The sequence below is a fragment of the Pithys albifrons genome, chromosome 3 (assembly GCF_047495875.1).
Source record: "Pithys albifrons albifrons isolate INPA30051 chromosome 3, PitAlb_v1, whole genome shotgun sequence".
NCBI lineage: Eukaryota > Metazoa > Chordata > Aves > Passeriformes > Thamnophilidae > Pithys > Pithys albifrons.
This window is the reverse complement of record NC_092460.1, coordinates 64,172,919-64,183,678: the sequence shown is the minus strand read 5'-3', so window position 1 is coordinate 64,183,678 and position 10,760 is coordinate 64,172,919.

Sequence of the window (10,760 nt, the reverse complement as noted above, 5' to 3'; positions counted from 1 at the left end):
ATCAAAAAACCCAAAATTTTGACGATAGCACCATCCCCTAAGCCACCTGTTGGTAAGCTGGGCTTTCCTAAACCTCTCCTCATTCATCCCAGCTAGCACAGGAACTGAGGCAATTACTACCTGTGCTCCTGTCCCCTGAAGAGATCGGGCCAGTGCCTTGAAATCTTTTTTAATTACTCTGGTACTCCTTTTATTAATGTCATCACTTCCAACCTGGACAACCAACAGTGGGTAATAGTCTGAGGGTTGGATAAGTTTAGGAAGTTTTTTGGTAATATCCCTCACCCTGGCCCCAGGAAGGCAGCAAACTTCCCTGTGGGACGGGTCTGGCCGACATATAGGGCCCTCAGTTCCTCTCAGAAGGGAGTCACCGATTACAACAACCCTTCTCTTTTTCCTCTTACCTGTAGTCGTAACCCGTCCGGTAGGCTGGGGGTAACCAGAAGATCTTGTAGATAGATCCTCCTCCTGACTGTCCTCCAACAGACTGCCCGAGTCCAGGGCCATATACCTGTTTTTTAAGGGCACCCTGGCAGGTGAAAGGGGTCGAGAGGGGGTGTTTTTGCCTCTCTGACCAGGCACCTGTTTCCATTCATCCCCAACCCTATGGTTTGTTCCGTCTGCCTGATGGCAGGAGGGGCTGGGCTTCACCACCTCCTGCTGGGCTTCCTTAGGGGTGGAACTCCTATCTAGAACTCCTTTCCTCAACTTGATTCATATTCAGAAAACTGTTGCATGGCTCTGCTTTACTCTGATGTGGCTGTGTCCTCTCTGACAATTCTCCAACTGTACATATCCAGGCTATAATGTTTTCAGAATTTTTGCTGTGTCACCTCCACCTTAGGGCATTTTCCCCAAGCGATGGAGAAAGTCATGGAAAAAGGTAGAACAAACCCTTTATACAACCCTGTCAATGCCTTAAAAACAGTGATGGACTCCTCTTGCTCCTGGTATTTTTGTTTTATTTTGTTTTGTTCTAAATTTTTACTATAAACCAACTCAATTTACTGCATATTTCATAATATTGTGCGAATTTAAATTTAGTGTGAAAACTGTTTCAACTTTCCTTTACAAGTTTAGTGATTTATCTGGTGACTTCACCTTCTAAACTGCCACTAGAATATGAAGGTAATGTCATACTGGACAAACATACTGGTTTGAAACAGTCCTTTGGTAGTGTAGATTTCAGTGCTCAGGTTTCAAATATAATTGCTACTGCTGATGTGTCAATGCCTTGAAAACAGAATTCATTCTCTGAAAAGCTAAAAGTTAGTTTGTGGTAATTATGTAATTCAAATTTAGTAAAGATGGGAAACAACAAAAACCTTGTGAATCAGTTGTACTTGTGGAACTTGCATTGAATATCACTCCTGAATTTTTGTCTGTTAATTAGGAAAAGTTTAAATAATTCAAATAATTATTTAAATATATATATATATTTATAATAAAAGGTTTAAATAAATTTCAATTTATTTTCTCTTTCTGTCTAAAATGTCATGTTCAGTGTGTAAAGAATAGTCCTTCATAAAACTTTAACATGCAACACATGAAACTTACCTTCAGAAGGTGAGTTTACTTATGTTTTTGACTACAGTCATCCTGGAATAACTTCAGGGAGAACATTTAAAATAAAAGGAAGTTTAATTGCATTTTATCTTTCTAATTCTAAACTTGACAATATTTAAACTACATACCTATTGAAAAAATTGACCTTTAGCTAAAGTAGTCCCAGCTGGAACTATTATAATTATAATGCTTATTTATTAATATGACTTATAATGCATAAAAATACTGTTGCAGTTAAAGAAAAGTAAATTAGTGCAACACCCTAGAGGACACACTCTAAAAGGATAAATTTCAATAATAATGATAATTACTTTCATCCAGAAGGATTCAAAATTAGATTATGAGGCTGACATGGTGTCTCCATGTTAAAGACTCAGACTAACTCTGATGCCACTGGTTACGCAATTGACTCTTCATGTTCCCGGAAATATTTTTCACTACAGGCTGAATTTAAGCCCTCTCTTTTTTTAAGGGTGAAAAGAGGATGAAAGCATTTGAGATTAAAAACTCTTCAAAACAGGCAAGCACTTTTTAGGGCAAAGAAACTTTAAAATTTTGCCTCTGTACTTTTGGATTTTTTATATTAACCTCTGTATTTGAAAGAGGATTATCTAAAATTTTTGTGTTGTACTTGTTTTCTTTTCTAAAACTCTATGAAAAAAAAAGTCCTTGGAACACTGTTTAGTTAAACAAAGATTCAACTTCAATATGATTTTCTTTCACATTATTTGGAGAGAAATTTCTGAGAATCTCCAAGTAATTTCTTTGTTCCTTCTCTATTCCCCAAAATCCTCATGTATCTGTGGATGTTTTCCTGGCATCATATCACTGGTGCCTATTCTAGTTGTTCAGCAATATTTCTACATAGCATAGAAATTAGTCTTTTATGTAATTATGTAATTTATTTTTTGATCTTAAATCACAGCACATCAGCCTGCTCTTCTGATATCAACTCCTCTTACCATCTTACCATAAAGGAGGTCAAAAGCTTGCTTGCCACTCTGGTCCTTACACATGGAGAAGACAGGTGATGGGAGTTTTTTCAGTATGACAGGCAAAGGTACAAATAGATTCAAAGACTTGAATAAATAAGAAACCAATTCCAAGCAGGAAATGCAATTACACGTTGAAATGGACTTCTCAAGAGAGATTACAATTCTGTTTTCAAAATGTGTTTTAAGTTCTGCCACTAATACTGTTTCTGAGGATGCTTTCCACTTGGGTCATAGAAGTTCAGACAAGACATCAGTCCTTTCTGATCTTCAAGTCTAGTCATCCAGAAATCCTCTAACTTGCCATGGAACAAGTGTGGTGCATCATACTTGGAAGTGTCTTAGAGAGGAGCCTTTGTGGTAAGTAGGCAGCTCCTCATTCATCAAATATGAAATGCAGTGGGGATTCTTTTCACATTCTGTAGACAATCCTTTTTTTGTGCAGTACTTTATTCAAATACAAATTCTAAAACCTCTATTGTTTTGGAGAACAATACATTAAAGTTAAGAGTTGATGGAACAAAAGTCTTCAAAATAAAAATAATTACCTTTAGCTGTATCTTTGTGAAGCTGGTTAAAAAAATGTGTGTTTTGATGCTATTCCATTACTATTCTTGATACATTGTTTACAACAGAAAACTCAAACTCTTCAAATATAAGTGTAGCGTCACATTTATCCTTATTATTTTGATACATTTATTATCTCTTTTTTTTTGTAAATCCAGAGAAATAAATGTGGTAATTTTGTTCCTCTGAAATCAAGGATTCCATTGGAATAGACTAATTGTTTTCTACTTTATAAACCATGATGTTTTATCCTCTACTGAATTTGGTTTATTTCAATATTTTAAAAAAACAAATTAGTATATTTAAAACGTGTAAGATTTTACTTTAAATTCAATTCCTACAGCTTAATGAAGCTTCACTGGCCAGATACTTATGGCTTTATTGGTCCAGAATATTTTTTGGATTTGTATAAGCCATTCAGAACCAGAAAAATTACATATTTGGGGGGGTTGTATTGTACTGTTGTTATAGCGAAGATGGTCTACAGTTTATGCATGATGGGAAGGTATTTGGATTAGTGGCCATGCAACATGAAATCAAAAGAAGCTAGACTAAACAGTGACAATAATTAGAATATTTATTTGTTTATCTTTCTGTCTTTTTATATATTTATTTATGACCTAGTTACAGAACCCTAAGCCTAAAAATTTGCCTGGTTTTCTAACAATATCTTTAGGTAGATTCTATTTCATTCTCATGAAATTTTTCTCTTTGGAAAAGGATTAAAAACATAAGGGCGAAGAGCATGGGACCTTTCCTAGTTAATTTTCCTTTTACGTGTAGATGGCAAAACTGGCCACTTTTGGAGAGGTAAGTTAAGTACATTTTCACATGTACTATGTGTCCCTTTTTAAAGTATTTATTATGAAGTACTGGGCTTGCAGAAGCACATCCTGAGTTGGTGTGCATTTGCATTGGCCTTTTATGGATTTAGTACCACATGCCTGCTCCTAAAATCTGTTGGGATCAATATGACATATGCTACATATCTCTGTAAAAAGTGTAGAAATTCTGTGAAAGCTAATTTAAGAAACCATGAATATGGGAAATTTGATCTACTACACTGATTAAAAAAAACCAGTGTAAGTTTACATGCAGATGTAACGTTTGTAAAAGGAGAATGTGATTCAGAAGCTCATGTATTCTATTGTCACACATATAATTATTAAAAACAGGTGATTTTGTTAACAAAGCAGTTAACTGGGTGTAGATTTGCTCCAACTGCACATATGTAAACAAGTGTTAAGTCTGGAGGAGTTTAAACACCATTATGAGAAACAGTTCAATTTCTAAGATTTCACAGAAAAACAGAGTCTATCATGGTAGAAAGAAATATTCTCTAACGAATCATTGTTGTGATGATTCATATTACTTGTTTTTAGAGACAATAGTTGTGCAAATGCCAAATACAATGAATCTTGAATGTTAAACACACACTTGAGAGTTCCTAAAGACTATGCTAACACTTTAAGACAATTTGCTATGTATATAAGTATATAAAGAAGTCTCATTTGCACAGACTAATTCCCTGATAAATGGATTAAACCAATCATGTATTATGCTTTTGGAGACATTTTTGTTTAATATTGTGATTTTGATATCCATAACATAGCAAATGTCTCCTGGTTCTGTACAACCTAACTATTTTATAAAAGTTATTTTAGAAAAGAACAGAATTCGTAAAGTAATATAGTTGCAGCGAATTGGATGCCATTAAAGTATTGTAATAAGGTATAGTATGAAATCATATTATTTGTAAACAGTTGCATAAATGTAAGTTTAATCCTAGAAGTTTCACAGTTCTTTTTGCGAGCAGACCTAATACAAATATCTAAATGATGAATGGCCATATTTTAAGGTCAGGTGATAGAGACTTTATACTGGAGACTACTTACTCTTTTGAGGGATTCCACAAAAATTAAAAGGTCCACAAGCAGGAGGAAGTTCATAAAGATAAGGACCACCTCCAAAAATGTTATTACTTGAATACCTCAAACTGAATATTTCAGTTTGCACAATGTCAGGCTGCTAAGTAATTTCTCATATGCTGTGACCTCATAGCACAAGAGACATGCCAGCTTCTCTGAACACTGAAGATCTTACACCAATCTCATCAGTGAAGTATTGGTTAAGATATAAGTTTAAAGAAGAACTCAGATAATTCCTCAGATACTCTGCAGTTGAAGAGAGAGATATTGCCTAGATTGGAAAGAACTGAACTCATCTTGCATGTACTCCAGAATGGAGGCTATGAGACACTGGATTGTTATATTAGTTATTGGCTCAGACCAGATCAAGTGTGTGTGGGGGTGACGGGAGTGAGGGAGTAGGTGGAATTTCACAAAGATGAGGTGGTACCCTGGATCAATCCAGCTTCTTGGAGCCTCCTTAGGCAGCCTTGGAGCAGCCTCAATCACTGGACATCGGGAACATTACCCACACCGCAGCCCCTGGAACCTCAATCCAGCCCCAGATTGTCTGGCACACAGGAAGTTCCCTCCTGGAGGAGTCGGGCCACAGGGGCCAAAGGAGATAAAACCAGGGCCACATGGCCACCTCGTGGTCACAGCTCTGCCATCTCCTGGGCTCTTGGTTATCAGCGGATTTTAAATAGCCACCAATACGGTGGAGAGGTTTCTGCTTCCAGGAGCAAGGCTAGGAAAGCAGCAAGCAGGGCTCCCCTAGGATCAGGCCCTTTAGAATCTAGGTCGGCTCCTCCCACCCCCGACCCGGCGACCGCCCTGAACGAAACAAGTCTGCATTTGCCAGGAGTCCACGAGGAAAAGCCCAGTTTAATGCCGCGCGCGCTAGCTTTTGAGGAGAGCATGGGAATTCCCCGGATGTAGGCGGGGAAGAGGGGCGGAGACGGGGCGGAGTAACGCACTTCATTGGGTACATGCAAACAAAAGGAAGGAGGGAGGGGAGGAGCGGCAAAAGGACCAATGGGAGAATGAGATGGGCAGGGAAAGTCTATCGTAGGCCTTCTGGCACTCCGAGGCAGGGACAGCCCCCACCCGGGCTCCAGCGGCGCCTCGTGGGCGGCCCCGCTGGCAACCGCCCCCATGGCTGGGTCGGGCCTGGACAGGGGGCTGCGACCCGGAGGGTTTTGTGGGAAGAGGAAACTTGGATAAGGAACGACTAAGGGAAAAATAACCAGGGTAGCCACATTAAGGGTATAACATTTAAACTGGGGAAGTGTCCATCCAAAAGCCCCCACGGTCCCGATCCAGCCGCTGCATGCGCTCCCCGGGGTCCTGGACCTCCGCATCTTCGTCCACCCAGCGTTTGTAATATATCTGCCACTTGGTGAATTCCTCATCAGTCTGGTCTCCTCTGACACTTGGTAGCTGGATCTAAGCTGGACATGGGGTGGTAGCCATAATTACCCCCTTTTCTCTCTCTTTCTGTAGTTCTTCTTTGTCTCTTAATCTCCTTTCTTGAAATTTTGGGTAACTTAAAGCTGGATGGGTTGGATTTTGCCAAGCTGTATGGGTTAGCATGTGCTAAGTCATTGCTTTGTGGAATGCCTTGTTCTGGCTGAATGTTTCCATTTAGACTTTTGCCAAGTTCCCTAATTTTCTAAAGTTTACCAGAAAAAGTGTGTTATTTGATCTCCTGAGAAAAGGTGTGCAGCTTCTCCTCTGTGCTCCCTCGAAGTATAGAAGAACTGAAAGCCCTTTTGATAAGTTCAGCGTGTGAATTTTTGGAGCCTTGTATGTTGCTAAAGTAAACGCCCTCTGATGAGCTTGTAGCTCAGAATCTGGGGTCTTACAGTGACCTCTTTGTTTGAGGAAAGTCATTTCAAAGCAAAGTTGCTGCAACTTCTCTCCCTTGTTTCATGAGAAATACTTTAAAACTAGGCCTCATCTGATTTCAGAAGGCTGAGTTCACTGAATTAGATTTCTATGTTTTTTAGAAATTCAAACTATGATATTTCAAATGTTAAATGGCAACTTATTTTCTTATAAATCATAGATAGATGATAGATAGATAGATAGATAGATAGATAGATAGATAGATAGATAGATAGATAGATAGATTAGATACATACATACATACATACATACATACATAGATACATACATACATACATTCATGTGGAACAGAATACAGTTGTTCTCATTTGGTTAAATTATAAGCCCTTAAAATGATCTTTTCATAACTACAGTGGGGACTTGTTAGTCTGCAGTCAATTTTCTGCAGTTTTCTTTGATAGGGAACATGGTCCTTTTCTTTGTAGCCTGCACTGACAGGAAGATTGTATCTCCAGGAACAAATGAACATGCTCCATCTAAGGGCTGCAGAGGAAGAACAAGGCATTATTTGAAGCTTCCACTTAAAGAAGAGGTCATACTATCCAACTAATGAGACATGGTCCCTTGTACAGCAGGGAACTAAGACCATCATTCCTGAGTCTCTGAGATCTACTTTGACTAACAAAGAGGTGTGAGACCACAGCACAGCAGTGCCAGCAGTTTCTACTGACTTTTTCAGTGACAGTAGGGATAATATCAATATTTCACCATGACTGGTACTGCCTGGAGGAGGAGACTGCAGCATCAAAGCATGAAATCAATATTTTTCCAATTGATAGTGAAAGCTATAATGCCCTTTAGCTATGAGGATCTTCACTGAGGACCACAGCATAGGCAGTGTGTACTTCCAGTGTGCTGCAGTGTTGACTTGGTGCTGACATTGGTGTGCTTTGCATGTAAGGCAGGATCAAAAGGAGACTGAGATTTTAGTGTGGACTGTAAGCTTCTCCTGGGGAGATGCTTCATTATCACTAGGTAAGTGTCATAGTTGCCAGTGACTGTGCTTGCTCTAGGGAAAAACATACATACATATGCACACACAAACGCACACACACAAAACATATGCACTTGGAGAGATGTGGTAACCAAGAAAAGTTACCAGCAGAACCCATTAATGTGTGCATTTTCATTACCCACATTTTTAATACATAAGCACATCACTTTTTTTTTTCCTCCATAGCCTAGGCCTCATTCAGTTCACAGTGCAGAATGAACTGTTAATAAATCAGGTCATGCACTGCAAGAGGCTTTTGTGGGACCTCTGTCTCTTCTGCTACAAAACTTGTGAGCTAGGTGGTTTATCAGACAGAACCACAGAGTTTCCCTTCTTCCTTCATAAGATCATGCACCATTGTCTAGCACTGTGATTTTTGTACTCTTGCAGTTAACTATAAACTGTAACTGTAAATTCATAACTACCTCAGTGTAAGACCTCAGGCTCATCAAAGGGTTTTACTTTAACAATATACCAGGCTGCAAAAATTCACTCACCAACTTTACTAAAAGGGCCCTCAGTTCTTTTATACCCTGAGAGAATGCATAGGAGAAGACACTGCATATGTTTCTCAGGAAGTCAAATAACACACTATTATTGGCAAACTTTAGAAAATTAGGGAAGCTGTCAAAAGTTTGAAGGGAAACATTCAACCAGAATAAAACACTTCAAAAAAGGAACAACTTAGCACATGCTAACCAATACAATTTAGCGAAATTCAACCTATCTGGCTTTAAGTTACCCAAAATGTTGAGAAAGCAGTTTAGGAGAAGTAGAGAAAGAGAGAATCATAGCTACCACCTCAGACCCAGCCTAGATCCAGCCACCAGGATACCCATGAGATGGCAGAGCCACACGCACAAAATGGCCACATCATGCTGGTATTATCTGCTCTAGCCCCTGTGACCACACACCCTCAGGTGGGACTTCCTGTGTGTCATCTGATCTGGAGCTGGACTGGAGCTCCAGGGACTATGGTGTGAGTAGTGCTCCTGGTGTCCAGTGACTAAGGCTGCTCCGAGGCTGCCCAAGAAGGCTCCAAGGGGCTGGATAGGGGCAGGGGACCACCTCACCTTCATGAAATTCCACCTGTACCTTTCCCCCCACACACAAATCCCTGAAGCAGTCTGAGCCAATCATTAATATAATAATCCAGTGTCTCACACTCAGTCATTTCTGAAATCTCTACTTTCATGTCAGTTCTTTGTTTGAATTGATCAACAAGTTCAAAAATGGACAGATGTGACTGTGTGCACACAGGCAGGAGCAAAAACATATCTTAGAAAATTGAGCTAAAAAATAGTTTCTGTGAAGATTCACTACTACTTTTGTAAAATCAGATTTCACTTCTGCCTTTAGAAGCAATGAGAAGCTCACATTAACTGAATTTTTCACTACTTATTCCTTTGTTTCTGGCTATTCAATAGTGATGTTTGATGCTCAGAAGAATTTAGGTTATAGATTGCAAATCAGGTCAATATACCCTTTGTTATATAAAGTATTCAAATTTATTATTAAGTCTACAATTTTGCCCCCCCTATTTTAGTTTTTAATTCATAAAATCAGCTGAATAGCATAATCTTTTTCCTCCTTAGATACATGTGACAAAGAAGAATGTATTACATATAAAGAGAAATAAACAAACAGGGTCAATTATCCACTTCTCTCCCACAAATACACAAAATGTATTCAAACATCCACTTCATGGAAAAACTGATTTCTCTGATGAGGGGAAATATTTATAATTCCAAACAAGCCACATTTTTCATTCTTATAGAAAATAAAAGTATAAAAAGAAACAAAAAATGTTTTGGTTTGGTTATAGCAAATGGCATTCACAGAAAGTCTCCAAAATACACTGGATCTTGGGATTCTGAGAATGATAGCCTGAAGTCCAGTTGTTTTGTTTATGGGAGACCATTCAGGAAGCGACAGCCAGTGCTTGGAATCTGAGAACCAGATGGCTTGGGATGGGGACCTGAAGCTCTGAAGTGCTGTGCTTCATGGCAGGAAAGCTGCAAGAGAGAAGGGTCCATATGTAGTCTCTTAAAGAGTATCAAAATGTATTTAAGTTCTTAGAGCTGCACATTGTGTTTCAAACATTCACATATTATGTGACGTATCTCCATGTTTGCACAGTTTCTTCCACTGAAATGGTAAGTTTTGAAATTTGTTTCCTCGCCTCCAAAATGTCTTTCCACTCCTTCAAAGCTGATGGTCTGACCTGTCTCTGTGGCAAAGTGTTCATATTGTGTGATTCAGAGCTTTGGTGGGATGGGGTTATGTCAGAGTGACAGATGGGGAGAATGAGCTCCACAATAGCAGTCAAGCAATCAGCAGGTTTTTCTCAGAAATCTGTCTTCTGTGGTGTTTCAGCAAAAGAAACTAACATATTTCTCTGAAAAATTAGTTTCTATAATTTAGCGCTTTTTTATATTCCCATGAAAACCAGTTTCATCAGAGAATTCCAATTGATTCTGTTCACATTTTGACATCTAAATACAAAAAAACTTTATGTCATGGAGCTCTGACATAAAACTGAAAATGAGAAAAGCTATCAGACCAACAAAATTGACAAAAAGCCTGTTATTTTACCTATGAAGCTGCCAAATGTCACTGAGACAAATCACCGCTCTTGAAGGTGGGTTAAGTATATCTATGAGGACTTCCCACTGTATGCTGTGCCCGGATCAGGATTTAAGGAACACACCATAATCCAACCTGTGTTCAAACTCCTTCAGTGCTCAGTTGTGGCCATGGCTTTCAAAATCCTTGGTTCCCAGTATCTGGATCATGTGAGCCTCAGGAACAAGCTTTATATCCTTT